We start from the raw sequence: 16,337 nt of genomic DNA on the forward strand, positions 1-16,337 counted from the left end.
GGGAAGTTGGCAATCCTGTAGAATTCTAACTTGGTGCTGTTGATTTCTGCCTTATTCCTGGGTAGGTATATGTATCTGGACATGTGTGTGAGTAAGGCATCTAGGAATGCCCTGAAGAACCGTGAGAGTGAACTTTGGGATACCCCACCTGCCACGGCAATGACCCCCTGATAGCTACCCGAGGCCAAGAGGTGTAGTGAGCATAGCACTTGCACATGCGTAGGGATGGCGCAGCCGCGCACAGTCTGGCGTTGTAGCTGTGGTTTGAGTAATTCTATTAAATCTAGTATAGCTGCACTGCTGAGTCTATATTTATCATAAATCTCCTCCTCAGTTTGTTGGAAAAGTGTCTGCCTGGTTCTGTATATCTTCTCCTGTCTCTGGCTCCTCCTCCTCCTGTGCTGTGCGGCGTGGGCTCTCCTCCTCATTCCTATCACATATATCTCCGCCATCTTGAGTAACCCAGATGCCTTCTGGGTCTCCTTTTATACTTTGGTAATGGTTACCACCTGCTCTGAGTTAGTGGTAAATTGGAAGTGCAAAATGGGCTTTTTGCGACTAGTCGCAATTTGCGAGTGGCTATTGCATTTGGGTTGCGACTCGCAAATTGTGACTTCGTATTTGCTAGTCGCAAAATGTCGTCGCTATTTTTGCGAGTCGGTAATGGCTCGCGTCGCATTTTGCGAGTCGGAAATGGAATTTTTGCATCCCATTTCCAATTTTGCGTGGTCGTAAATTACGATTCGGGCCATTTGCGACTCGCAAAAGTTTCCTACATCTGGCCCTTAATCCCACTTTACTTCCTGGCCTCACCCTCAAACACAAATAATTACAACCAAACACATTTGATTGTCATTAAGAAAAGGAAACTTGACTTAGGACCGGATTTAGATTTTGGTGGATGAGCTACTCTGTCACAACAGTGATGGATATCCCGTCCACCAAAATATAAATCCAATTATTTCCTATGGGATTTATATTTCGGCTGACAGGAGTAACCCCTCCACCAAACTTTATATCAGGCCCTTTGTCTGCTGCAGCAGGGTAAGGTACAGGGAAAAGGCTGGTAGGTACAGTAAACATTTTGATGTAGAACAGTGGGAGGTCACTGATTGTGTGGCTAAGCCTAGGCTTAGTCAGTCACTATAGTTGAAACTGAAAGGTGATGAATGTCAAAAGAGAACAATTTGAAAAGGCATACATCCATTATGGAAGCCATGTGAATCAGTTGTCCCGTAATATGTGGCACATGTCTACACAATTTTATTTTCAATGTTGTTGGTAGGCTGGGACAGAAGTTAGGAAAGAATAAAGGACTGCAGTACTAGGAGGGTAATGAGTGGGCACCGGGAGGGAAGGGAAAGAAAGCTTGTTGTTATTTGGGTTTGCAATCCATTGAAAGCTCTGTAAATGCTGCATTAACCAAGCAGATGCACATTGCAGAGCCAACACTCCAGTGCCGAATTAAACTAGGCTGCAGTTAGGTGGGATCATGGCCCATGGGTTGCAAAATGCCTTGGGCAGGGATGTCATGGATGATTTAAGGTGGGATTTGCCTTGCTTAACTAATGAAGTTGGAATAATACTAATTGACAAAAACCAAGCAATGTGACTTACCACCTCACATCCCTGCCACCAGAGAGACTCCCCCTTCAACTGCTGCTGCTGCATCATCTGGTGCACTGGTGCTGGCTCCGGCCTGGTGGTCTGTGCAGCTAGAAAAAAATTACACATTTTATGTGACAGACATACCTCCCCTTTTTATGTTTTTCATTAACAAAATACAACCACAACACATGACAACAGTTCGGTTCACAGTATTTTCTCTCCCATCTAAAATACCAATTCAGGTATTTTGTTGGTTGGCAATGTTAGAAAAGGCAGTAGTTAAGTCAACTGTAATGGAGGGGCAGAGATGGTGAAGGCTGTGAGCCATTTGAATAACAGTGAAGGGGTAGAATAAATTGGTCAATGAAGGACATATGGTTTTAGTTGGCAAATGCAATGGGACTGTCCTCATACTCCTTTCCTGTTATGCTGCACTGTCATATAAACTGATTTGATACTGAATAATACATACAACATAATATTGGGGGGGGTTACCATAACCATGACCACTCTCTCGTCATTTGAGCAGGTGCAAGAAATAGAAAGCCTTCTCAACAAACAGGCTTAGAATAGCTTGCTTGGGTCTGAAGACTCTGCATTCTTCACAGTAGAGTACCTAATCTATTGTCTTAGGGTCTACCTTAGATCTTAGTGGTGTTACCACCAAGCCTTGTGGACTCGAGAAGACCATCAAGTTGATGGTGTTCCATCAGCCGTATTTAGATGTTATAGCTTTGCAAGCAGAGGACTGGCGCAGAATTGCTGATAGACGGAGAAATAGGCGGGACCCAATGTACCTCATACAATTGCAGGGGCTATGGATTATAGGTAAGTGACACACCCATACTGTACGTTACACCACATACACATCATCATCCATTACAATTTCAAAACAACCCAGCATGTATATGCCGAAAACACACAGTCCCATACATCCATGACACAACACACCGACACCATTGACACTGCACCCACACATGACACAACCACAACACAACTACACTCTCAGCTACAGAAACACACCTATACAACTATACACATCATGACAATGTCCACCACACAACAACACTCACATGGCGACACAACATACATATCATCAATCTCACATGCAATTGACTCACATATAGGCACAACCACATCACCCACTGCAGCTCCCCCCAATTCAACCAGCCAATACACACATACATGTACTGATTCACATACACAACAGATAACACAAACCTACCCGTACAGGTCGGCTTACAATGCACACACATGGACACCATAGTCCAGTGTGAGTGTACCGTCATTGTGGTGCCAGCATTCATTTGGCAATGAATGATGACACCACAAAGACATTTGTGTATGTGTGCATTATGCATGTTTTGCCAGTATGTCCCCAGTCATGTATGACACCATTGCATATCCCACAAATGCATGTCACAGTAACTAAAAAAAAAACATTCTGTGATGTATATGCCTGCAGTGATCCCAACCACCAGTGCATTGCCCACCCAAAGTACCCTGGCAATGCAGCATCCCTACCTTCATGCCTGACGATGGGGACTGTTCTTAACCCATCCATATGGATCCATACTAGCATAACACTTATTCTCAGCTACAGACTGTACCATAGACAAATTGTAGTGGCTAGGGAGCATGTCATCCAGGCAAATAACCCATCCAATTTTTTTTCTGAACCAGATCACCTATATTTCCTTAACACCGAAACCTTATCTCTTCCCTGTTTCGAATTCCCTAAACTACATTTGGACCTACTAATGCATTTCAATGAAGGATGTTTGCTTTGCAACCACCTTTGATGGGCCAACTCTGTCATTTTCACTCTTTAATGCATAGAAGAAAACTGCACAACTCTGGGAGATTGCTTAGGACTGTATGAGCTACAGAAAAAGACATGGAAGGGCATATTTCCAAGCCCCTACCAAGTCCTTGCACAACATTAGTTTCATTTTTTAATGCTAATGTGGTGTTTGAAAGGCACTTTTGTGGTGCCAGATATACATAGTGGCACTTGATAATGTCTGGAAAGGGGGAGTTCTGGTGCACGGAGGCCCACAGAAAATGGTGCAGTGAAATTTACAAGGTTTCAATGTGCCATTTTTTACGTCATTTTCAATCTCTGCTAAGATCAGCTGGTGCTAGGTGTGCCGAGCGCCAGTAAGCTTGCACACGCAATGGTGCACCCTCTCCAACAGCAGTGGACGCTCCTGCAGGCCGTACCCACTCCTGGGCCTGCTGCCAACATTGAGGGGAGATAGCGCTGCACAAAAAGAACAGCGTGGCCACCTCCTCCTTATTGAAAATGGTATGGGGTTGCACACTTGGCAGCGCCAACGACTACAGGGTGTGCGGTTAGCTGCACCCCGTGCACTGGCATAGCTTCTCCCACACGCTGCCATGGAGCTGGGTGGGAATAAATAAAAGACAGGAAAGAGAAGGAATAGAAAGGAAGAAATGAAGAAGTTAGGGGAAAACAAAAAAGGAACAAAAAAATAAAAAAGAGACAAAAATGTAAAATACACAAACACAAATACACACACTAATGTACTAAATTAAAAACAGAAGGATAAGTGGGATAAAGTAAGGATTACAAAGAGAGAGACTGTAATGAAAATTAGACCCACCACCATGCACAGAATAGGAAAAACAAGATGGCCTAGTGCGCATGCGACTGTGCGGTTTTCCTTCACGCTCACGGTGCAATGCAGAACACCCTACTCGTACCAATCAGCGCGAACAGGCAGCCGAGCACGGTTATCATGGAGTTCTTTTAGGAACTCTGTGTAGAAGAACTGCCTGAGCTCTGCCACTCCCCCCAAAGTATACCCACTTGCCAGGCCCAAATCTTCCATTTTATTACATATAAGTAAAGCTGCTGTTTTTACAGACTTTTACAGATAAATGCAGACAGAAAACAATATGGATATAGATGCCAATTTCTTTATATGGCAGGGTTTAACTACCGCCGCAACTGATTTCAAAGAATGGTTCAACAAACGCTCTCCAGATTTGATTTTACCATGACATCTAGTTAAGAGAGACTTAACGTTTTAGACCTCTGGATCATAGCAGAAGATGGCCAACTTGTGGTAAACCTACATATTACCCTACCAACAGAAATACTCTGCTCCACTTTGAAAGTAGTCACACCAGATCTCTTAAAGAAAGTCTCCCTCATGAACAGTTTTTGAGAACTAGCAGGAATTGTTTCCATCAGGAGGGTTATTTTGATAATGAACAAGTGCTATGTAGAAGCTTGTAAATATAAGTTACCTTAAAAAATGTGTTTAAAAATGCCTTCATACGAAAATGGTTTGCTCCCTGTGAGAGCTTGCCGGAGCCCAAGGAAAGAGTGAGACCATCTCGATAAGATGTGCATTGACATTTTCAGCCACTCCAAGCAAAATTTAAAAATTCATGAAAACAAATTTTAAGATGTTGAGTCACTTAGCAATTCCAAATCGAATGTTTTTATTTAAAAAGGGCAAAAACCTGAAACAACATTTAGTCAGAGAGGCCAGAAAGACAGAACCAAAAATTTGCCCCTGCTGTTAGATTTACCTCCAGTAAAAGGACACTATAAATGTGGGAACTGTATAGCCTGTAATTTTACAACCAACACTAAAGAAGTGACAATCAATGTGTTCACCCTCTTTCAACACAACATTTTAAACTGTAACACTAAACATGCAGTATATTGTATTTTCTGTCCCTGCAATGAACCTTACATTGGTCAAACTGGCCAACCACTTGAAAACAATATTTTACAACACAGCTCTCTCATGAGAAGTAAAACCCAAGAGGCACCTCTTACAGCATAGTAAAACTATGGGACATACAAAAAATTAGATCAAAATGGCAGTATTATTTGTGGCAGAGGAGAGTCCTTTGAATCATTACTAATAAGTATTGAAGCCAGATACACTAAGGAATTTCATAGATCAACAGATGGACTCAGCTAACATGATGAACTATGGGCACTAATCAAATGGTAGCAGACACTGTGCAATAAGGGATTCACAATAAATCAACAGTATGTGACAATGAGATACACCATCTCTTTAGTTACCACCTACAAATGTATGCCTTTGTATTCGCATTCTGACATTGATATACACACTTTCTTTTAATTGTTGCTGATGAAACTATGCATAAAGTGCACTTCATAATAATTAAGTAATCTACCTAATTATTGTAAGGGATGGCGCAAGATATATCAGTACATACACACTCACAGACTAGCTGAACATTTGTCTTGTGGTACATGAAAGTTCCATTCTGTGTCTTCCTGATATGAGCATGGCGAGTTTCTTGGACATTTATTGCTCCATCTAACAAGGTAGCTGACTTCCCGGTTCGTAGGCCGTATCTATGACAGTGGTCTAACAACACATATATTAATGTCTATAGAGCTACAGTAGATTCCACCTATGGCTACCGACCCCTTCCAAACAATTTGGATACAATAGGATCAACTGAGACCACTCCAACATGGCTCCGGTTTGCGCACCTGAATAGACTAGATGCTGGTTTACTTCCTAGAGTCTTCCGAGCAGAGTTGACACAGGAATCCCTTGGCTGAACCGTTTGGTGACATGTACAGTTTCACTACAGGCTAGCTGGCTCCCCAACATTGACACCATGCTGTATCCACAAATAGTTAGTACATTTGATTGTCTCTTTTAAAAATGCAATCTTTTTTGGAGCACTTATAACTGAAAATTCTCACTGCACCATTTGTATCCACTTTATTAGACACAGATAGTTGAAAATGCACACAAATCAATATATGAGTTAAGGTATTTTTATTTTTTAATTCATTAGATTGTTTGTTGATTTGTAAAAGCAGGATCACATTCCTTTGTCCAGTTCTGAAGAGGTCACTAATAGATTGGCCGAAACGCATCAACTACATATTAAGAGATGTCCACGCTGATGGTTGGAAAGACAAAGTAATTTAAGGACTGCCATCATAATCTCTTTGGATGTTTTGCACATAAGCTTAGGAGATGGCTACAGATACATTGGATTATCTGTTGATGGACCTCATTTGAAAACGCACAATGGGCCGTCACGTGCTATAAGTTTTCATGTGCATGCAAGGATAAGTGTGGCTTTGTAATTTCGTTTGTTTGGTGTAAAGTTGTGTATAGTAACAAAAAAGGAGTCAACTGTATATACAAGTTTCATTAATGCATTGTTTAAATTATATTTTTTCCAATAATAATTAATGTGTTATTGTTGACTAAGGGGACTAAGGCCCTCATTATGACATTGGTAGTCCGAGGACCCCCAATGCCGTGGTGGTGGTCGAATCTTGTGTCCGTGTCCGACTGTCACATTATGACCATGGTGGTCTGACTGCCATCCTCGCCAGGAACATGATTCCCGGCCACGTGGCCGTGCTGATCACGAGTCTTGTTTTCACCAGCCTTTCCACGGCAGGGACCCCACCATGGAAAGGCTGGCAGAAACACAGTGCAAGGTGCCCCCCTTCTCAGCACCCACAAATGCGCACTGTCTGATGTGTAGACAGTGCTCATTCCAAGGGTCCTCAAGGCCCTCTCTGTGATGGCATTGGCCTCGGCTCCACGTGGAACCAATGCCAATGCCACTGCACTGTGTCGGGTGGGCTGATGGCGTAAACCTCCAAAAATGGAGGCTTCCACCAATCAGCCCAGCTGAAATGCCTTACTGGGCCTGGGGGGAGGGACCGCCAGCTGTGCACCGGTCTCCTCCCCACAAGTTTGGTAGTCATCTCGTCCAACTTCCAAACTTGTACTTGTAAGGAGCCCCTAAATGTATCCCAGTTATTGCTCCTTTCCTACAGTAGTAGCCCAAAACTCTAAAGGGTTACTTGGGCCACTCTACTTTTTTTTGTTTACTAACCCTGTTATGGCACTCCATCATAGTGGAAAAATACAAACGATGGACAGAATGAAGAACCAATCAAACATTCACCCCCAGTCACAGATCTGGGATTAATCCATCAACTCTTTTGCTCACCCCAGTTTGGAACCAGCCATATGCAAATTAGTCTTGACCCAGTTCCTCAAGGAAACAGTCCTGCCCGAACTGCCAGGCCGGGTCCTTCCTGGACCGGAAACAAGCATCCTAGGACCAGTTTCAGGGTATCACCTTCATCAACCAGGTTACCTTGAATCTAGTGGCATAGTGAGCCAGGGACCCACTTCTGGGCATACCCTGCCCACATGGGTGGCAAAAGCAAACAAATACAAAGGATCGATGAAATGCAGAACCAATCAAACATTCCCCCCCAGTCACAGATCTGGGTTTAATCCATCAGTTCTTTTGCTCACCATGCCACCCCAGTTTGTACCCAGCCATATGCAAATCAGTCTTGACCCTGCTCCCCATAGGAACAGTCTAGCCCAAACTGCTAGGCCAGGTCCTCCCAGGACCAGAAACATCCATCCTGGACCAGTTTCAGGATATTATCCTTCTTCAGCCAGACTAGCTTGAATCCAGTGGCATAGTGAGCCAGGTACCCACGGCTGGGCATACCCGGTGCACTTTGGCCCGCAAAAGCAAACAAATAAAAATGATGATGGAATACAGAACCAATCAAACATTCACCCCAGTCAAAGATTTAGGTTTAAATTCATCAATCCTTTTGCTCACAATGCCACCCCAGTTTCGACTCCGCCATATGCAAAACAGTCTTGACCCTCTTCCCCATGGGAACAGTCCAGCCTGAACTGCCAGGCCAGGTGCTCCCTGGACCGAAAACAAGCATCCTGGGACCAGTTTCAGGGTATCACCCTTCATCATCCAGGATAGCTTGAATGCAGTGGCATAGTGGGTCAAGAGTGGGTCACAAATTGTGAACTACCTCAGGAATGTTGATGAGGTAGTTAAAATTGTGACCTCTACAAGTGCATAGGTCGGATTAAAGATGTCATCTCTTTTCTCAAAAACTAAATGCACAATTTGGGACCAATTTTTGTGAATGGAAATCTCATATACCATGACAATAGAGTGGTATGCCACCAGATCTACTTCTCATTATGATATCATGCATGTGCTCTTAAAACGTCAGATAGTAATACTGTGGTCAATATACACCTAGTCTCACACTGCCTGAGGCAATCTAGCTTCCTATGAACTTTTTCATATGTATTGTTCTGTTTTATTTGCTGAATCTGCTATGAAACCAAGGGTGGTTAGTAGGATATTTGCTGATCATGGGTTATTGGTGGATGTGGGAGTAGGAGGTATTGCCCTGAGATGGGGTGGTTTAACCAAAAAGGCACAAAATGAATAAAGAAACAGAGAACAAAGATTTTTTATTTTTTATTTAAGGACTGGTCTTGCCCTTTTTTTAAAGCTATTGTTAACTTGGGTTCAAATAAAAATAAAAACAATAATTTAAGCAATCATCTCAAATATATACTTGAATGAATTAATATAAAGTTTGTAGAGAGCACTCTGACTCACACGCAGGCATCCTGGTGCTAACTTCGATGCTGTCTCAAACCTGTACTCAATACACCAAGAGAGAGGTCCAAAAGCACCAACTATATTAAAGAATAAAATAGTCAGGTGCACGGAAGAGTCAAGTCTTCAGATTCTTTTTAAAACTGGATTTATTACCTATAAATCAAAGCGGGCCCAGTTCCAGGCTTTAGCACCTAAATGCATAAATGACTTCTATTATTTGATGATGTTTAAGTTTTGCCTGTGACAGCGCATGTGCTTTCACTTGCAAGACATACTGTTTACAAGAAGGGACTTGGAGCCCACTCATTATTTACCACTTCATTGTCACTCTCATTTGCTTCCTCCTTATTGGGAAGCACATGAAGGGTTCACTTCCCCTACTTTTGTCTGGAGCATGGAGAAAGTACTGATTGCTTCATCTTCATTAGGGCCTTCTGTTGCTGGCATTGTGATTGAGGTACTATTTTTGCTTTCTTCTCCCCCTGTCGTCCTTGTTGCTTCTTTCTTACCATCTCCTACCCCTTGTCTATGTTGCTTTTTCCCCACACCTACACCCTCTCATTGCCCTTTCCAATGATGGTCTCCTCCCTCCCATGCCCTGCAATCGGTTGTCCTTGTTGCCTGTTCCCTCCTAGCCCCCACACTCCCTTTGTCTGACCTTCCCCTCCCATGGCCGCCTGCTTGCTTTGTGTGTATTTAACTGGACTTGAACTGCATAGGAATGCAGTTAACAACACTGTTGTATGTAATGCAAAAACATTTCATCCGTTCATGATTTGAGATTGACGAGGCTCTGTTGTATTTATTATTTTGTAGAAACGTGTTTCAACAGTTGGATAGACAGGTTTGTTGGCTTTGATCTATGATGCGCGTACTAAAATGCACTTTCTGATTTTCGCCTCAGCTTTTCCTTAAGATTGCACTTGTGTGATTTTAGGCCTCTTCCCTCCCACCCTCACCCTCCTGTTGTCTATGTTGCCTCTTCCCTTGTGCTCCCACTCTCCCATTGTCTGTGATTCCCACTCACCCGCCATAACGCAGCCATTTCTGGATGCCTCATAGCTCTTTTTTAGCTTCCCATTCCTGAGACATAGTTAATTTTTTAAAGAACATTTTTCCATGCTACACAACAGCCACGCCACTCTACAACATGGCTAAAAGATGTTGGCGAAGCCATTCAATCTCAAATAAATGAGAGTAATTTGCTTTGCTAATGAGTGTTACATCACATAAAACAAAATGTTTTAAAAAGAAGTTCCCTTTTACCTCAAAATCCTCATTTTAAGGATGGCCTGTACTATTTCTTGCCTTTCCTTTTATGTTTCTATTCATTCATTATCTTCCTCTCACAAAGGGGGGTTTTCTTTCCCCAGTCACTGGTACCTCATCTGTTGGAGTATGTGCTGAGGGGTCCCTTGCTGGGGTAACTGCTGACTCCATTGAGGTGTCCATTACTTGATTCCTATCCAGGATGTGGCTTGCGCAAGACTATAGAGGCAGGCACTCCATCGAGCTCTTGGACCCCCAGCGAGGACCAGTGCTATTGTTAATGGTAAAGCTGAATGTCCACTTTACACGGACACTAAAGTAAGACATTTACACACTTCCTTGTCATTTGCTTTGCCTTTTTCCTAACGCCAAAACTATTGACCTTTTGTGACTTAACCGTAGTAACCATTATAATGTTTTAAATCATGTGTGAGACCATTAATGGCTAACTGCACCTCTATATGTCTGTGTCTTGGGCACTCAGTTGCAAATTGACATATGCTGAGGCTCTCGGAGGCTTCCAAAGAGCATAAAATCACCCGCTGCGTCCCTGCATCTGACCTCTCATATTTTGTCGTGTTCACCTCCTGCTGCGATCCATCCGACTTGATGTTTCTCCTTTCTACCACTTTGGGCTGGTTCTCTTGGCGGCGACTGGAGTGGATACAGAAATTAAGACCCAATTACCTGTGAAGAGCTGGGTTGTGCCATCGCCAAAGTTCCTGCACCATCTCTTTTCAGTGGGACAGCTAAATGAAACTGGGCCTTTGCGGCAAGGTCATTAGTTAGAGAAGATGGGCCTTAATTTGTTGCAAGAAGGGACAAAGATTATTTCATTGTGGTTCATTTTTTCCATGGTAGGATTTGTTGGATAGGCATATTTTGCATTGTAGGTGTCGGGCCATAAGTCTCAAAGATCACTCATTACACTGAAATTCACAGAATGTTGAGCTGATGTCGAAATGCAAACCTGGTTCCTCAGATGCAAAGTTGGCAGCTCAGGTCGTTAGGTCACATCCTCCATCATTTCTCCTGCAACTATTATCACATATGTCAATTTTGAAAATGTGCCCTGCCTGTGCACGTCACCGTGAGCACTGCTTACACAGATGGGCCCATATTTATACATCCTTAGCGCCGCATTTGAGTCATTTTTTGACGCAAATACGGCGCAAACTTGCAAAATACAATTATATTTTGTAAGTTTGCACCGTTTTGCGTCAAAAAGCGGCGCAAATGAGGCGCTAAAAAGGTATAAATATGGGCCATGGTATTATGTGTTAAAGTTATGTTTAATTAACCTCGCTTACTTTTCTATAACAACACTTTATTGTTGCTCTGCGTAGCAAATACACAGTGAATTTCTTCATTGTTAATCAGTGTATGTGGTGACCTGTTTCCTATTACTACTGGCATTTGCTTCTAGCCCAACCAACAGGATTTGTCTGTATAACTAGGGTCTATTTGAGGCAAAAAAATGTTATAGGCATATTAAAAAAACTCTTGCATTTCGGAATGTACCTACCATAAGATCATTCCTGGCCTGTTAATCGACGCAGATTCCTTTAAAACAACGCCTGCAATTATTTAACCTTCCTAGGCTACGTGTGACTTTATCCTGGCGTTGTGTCGGAACAAAAGATGGGAATCTGCTACAGTCTTCAACATATCAGCTGTGGCGTCTTTGGCACACTACTATGCTTAAAAAAATCCCACCTTTTTGGGAGTAATACCTGGTGTCTTTTTTAAAATACGTCTTTTAAATGCTGAAGCAGGAATTGTCCTTAGAAAAGGCTATTTCACCTTTCCGCCATAACACACCTTCTCACTGTACATATTTCCAATACACTACATACAATGTATGAACTATCCACACAATTCCACACCAAACAATTCCAATACAACACATCTCTCACTTGCACTTCTCCCAACTCTGTCACCTCCTCTCCACTCATCAACTACCCCTTATCTCTTTCTCTCACACTGCCACTACCCCCTCATCTCCCACTACTCCCACTCATTCCTCCCTCACATTATCCACCTCCTCTCTACACTACCTACTAACACATGCTACCTTCCTGTACCTCCTCACGCTGTGCACTGATCATCCTCTCCCATCGCCCTCCCTACACATGCCCCTTCCACTTCACCCTCTGTCTCTATTTCTTAAACTTTCTCTCACCCATCTATCTAGCTCTCTGACACACCATCCCCGCCACACTACTATGGTTAACTTCAGATCTTCACGCATGGTTTCTTTCCTCTGCCTTTTCAAAGTTTCCGTCCCTCAAACACACTCTCTCCTCCTCTTCTTACAGTGTCTTCTGCATACCCAAAAGCTCCCTCTTTATCCATCTGTGTCCTGCTCTCCCCTTCTTTCTCTCTTTGTCACACACTATTTCTGCTACTCTATCTCAGTGTCAATAGACACTACCTGCACAAACTACAGACCCCTCTTATTCTTCCTTTCCATCTAGTCTGTTCAGTTTTCATCACCATCTATTCACCATGCTACACAATTCTATACACAAATACTCTACACAACACACATTTCTACACCACACAGACAACTAACAACTCCAAAACAGCACACATAATTCACTACACACCACATGCATCCACTACACTGCATAGGTAAAAAAACATTATCATGAACAATGCCAATAGCTCTAACTCCCGCAAACGCGAGACATATTGCATTGCAAAGGCTTGTTTTAAAGATTGGAATCGTTACCCTATTCAATCGTTGTTGAGTGTTTTTTCGAGCACCAAACAACTTCACTTATTTTGGCAGGAAGAGGAGTCCACTAAATACATATTTTGTATGGCTGAGACTAGTGGCGTAGGAAGGACTCTTGTATTAATTAAATCCCTAACTTTTCTGATAAATACTGGCGGGCACATTTACTATTATTTCACAGAACAGGGCTGAGCAAGGGAACTTGCTGCATTACATGAATGGAAGAGAACAGAAATATTTCATATTTAGAAAGATATGGAGCATTTCTGCTCTCTCTTTGCACTGGCTGACTGTGTGCATAAAAACAATCCTTAGAGGCATATGCATCTTTCTATGTGTGCTACAGAATGCAGCCCTTGTTGAAAGAGGAAATATCAAGGAGAAATAAAGATATTTCTCCCCAAAGATCGCATTTGTCAAGTTTGTTGTCAATTGTGATTACAAATGGCATTATATGGTTACTCCCATTTCCACTTTTAATTAGTTTGTGTACTTTTGTCTTTCATCTAATTGTGTTCCTTTAAATCATTTTATAGGTACTCCATCTGTCCTTATCAAGAAATGCAGTCCCTAACTTTTTTCCAGGAAGTTAAAAGGAATCTTTTTTAAAGTATTGATTTTCAATTCATTCAGAAGTAACAATAACAGCGGCAATATACAAGTTATCACTGATCACACCACACTTCTTAAGAGAGGTGTGCTTCTCCTAACTCACATGGCATTAGGTATAAAGGTTTTTCTTCAAATAGTCATTGCTTAGGTAGACCAATCTTACATCTATCTATCCATAACATTCAGATTCCAATGTCTTCCAGACAATCACTTTGACGTGTCATCGTTTTAATTACTATCCTTTTCATAAAAAATTCAACCTAACACTAGTGGCATGCTAATTTTGGGAAAATATTATACCTAAACAGTAAGAAATGACACAAGGAAAAACATGACACCTCTTACATTGGAAGAGTGTAGGTAAGCATTATGGAGCAGAGGACGGGGCAATCTAATTAAAAATAATATAAAAAGAGGAAAATCCTATATACATACATATACAAAATGTGGAAGCGTAAAAAGAGACAAAAGTAGTAAGGTAAAACAAGGCAGAAGCACCAGTGTTTCCCCCTTAAATTCCCACACACACACACACTTTTTTTCAAATCCTTTCCAGTTATTACTTTTCATTTATTTACATTCCTTTCAAGTCCGAATGCCTATGTTAAATTGATAGTAATCATGCAATGATTGTCTGACTAACGAAAACAACGAGGCAGAAATATTGGAGATTTGAAGTAATATATTTGAGATAATATTGGAGAAACATAAATATGCAGGTTGGTAACATGAAAGCATTCCCTTTCTACATTTGTCAGACCAGTCTGAATAGTTGTTTATGTCTAGGGCCTAACAGAAGTAGTTCCCGAAGTTCCTCTAAGGGCCGCCACCGCTACAAGGAGAAGGCAGACTTTTCTCTTGCCATCAATTTCTTTGATTACTACTTGGGCTCTTGATTATTTTTCAGAAAAAAAACATATTTCTATCCCAAACAGGGGTTGTGAGACAGTAATGACTTGCTGTAGGCAGCCTTGTTGCGAATGAAAGCTGAGATAGTAGAGTTTGCTGGGTCAATGCAACACTTTATTCGGTTACTAAGAACCCACAAAGCTCAATACAACCACAAAGCAACAATTTCATAATAAATATTTCACAGTAAAAAAAACCATACCACGATGACATTCCAATTATATAAAAAATACAATAATACCTTTAATATCTTTTTTTAAATCTCTGCTACACACAAACTGGTTCAACAGTGTCAGGATTTGTTATCAGTAAAGTGCAAATACGCAGGTGGTGGTCAAAATATATACTGTTATATATATATATATAAAAATATGCAAATACACATTAACCCATGGCAACTAAGTAACAAATTAGAAATCACATTTCATTGGTGCACCAAATCATAAAAAACAAATCATACTAGCATCAAACATCCTGTGCAAATGTATTAAACAGCATCCAAAGAAGAGGCCAAAGAAATGGACAGATATATCATAACCCCTAACAGTTGACCAGAGACAGAACTAGAGTAAGTTCAGTCTGAGGCAGATAAGAACCAAGTAGGTTGGCATCAAACTGCCATCAGATAGCAACTCACTGCAAACACAACAAAACCTGAGGTGCCAGTTTTCAAGATCCTGTGAGCTACCAAGTAACGTGTTACTCCCAGTCTCAAGTATACAGGACAAATCCATCTCTGTCTGTGACTAGAATACGCTGGTCAGAAAAACAAAATATGCTCTTCAGTCGCCAATGCAACCCCACAACTTGGACCGAGATCCAAAAATAAAGTTCAATCGTGCTACCGGCTAAAAGATCTCAACGGTAAGCAACCAAATCGGAAACAAGCGTATAAACTCAGCCTGCAAAGGCCTAATATTTTCCACGTATGACTCAAAAGATGGAAGGATTTTGAACTCCAGCAACTGGTTAGTTAAATGCCCATTTGTCACAGCACCAAACAACTGCTCATAGACAAATGTCCAGTACTAAGATTTCACTAAGTTCAATAAGTAAGTAATAATTGCCAGTAGTATCTGTTCATCCCATAGTCCTTGCAAACCCAGTTTCTTGAATCAGTCATCAACAGATTTGAGCCGGGGTATCTGTAGGGTATTGAACATAGCAACCTATTCCTGTAAAGAGTCCCTTTACTCATATCATTCAGGTGGATTATACAGGCGTATCCACTACCTCAAATGTTTTAGTGCTGCTCGGTTTGGAAGGCACTTCGTGCCCAGATCATAAAAAAGAGGTACAAATGAGTTACTAGCTGGACAAGCAAGAAGATGTCTCGCCAAACAGTTTTCAACAGTAGCCAATTGATGGTGTCCACAAAACCCCATATCTCTGACCCAAAGAGAGCTGCACTTTGATTTTTGCATGATATACTTCTATGGCCAGTGGCAATGAACAAGAAAGAGTAGCTTTATATATTTGCAAAAAAGCCCTCATTCTATGCTGAATAAGAAGTGCATTCATATTAAGTTCTCTTTGCTGTATTTATTTCCAAAATTCCCAACTTGCAAAAGCACATAACGTTGTCAAGTAGGACCTGCAGTCTCTGTGGGGTTTTGGATAATAAAGAGGGAGTCATCTGCAAATAGCAGGATTGGAATCTTATTATAATTTAGAGCAGGTGAGCCATCTTGACACTCCAGGAGTTGCTGCACCACATCATTGATATCAAAGGTGA

This window comes from Pleurodeles waltl, chromosome 10 (genome assembly GCF_031143425.1).
Source record: "Pleurodeles waltl isolate 20211129_DDA chromosome 10, aPleWal1.hap1.20221129, whole genome shotgun sequence".
NCBI classification, from domain to species: domain Eukaryota; kingdom Metazoa; phylum Chordata; class Amphibia; order Caudata; family Salamandridae; genus Pleurodeles; species Pleurodeles waltl.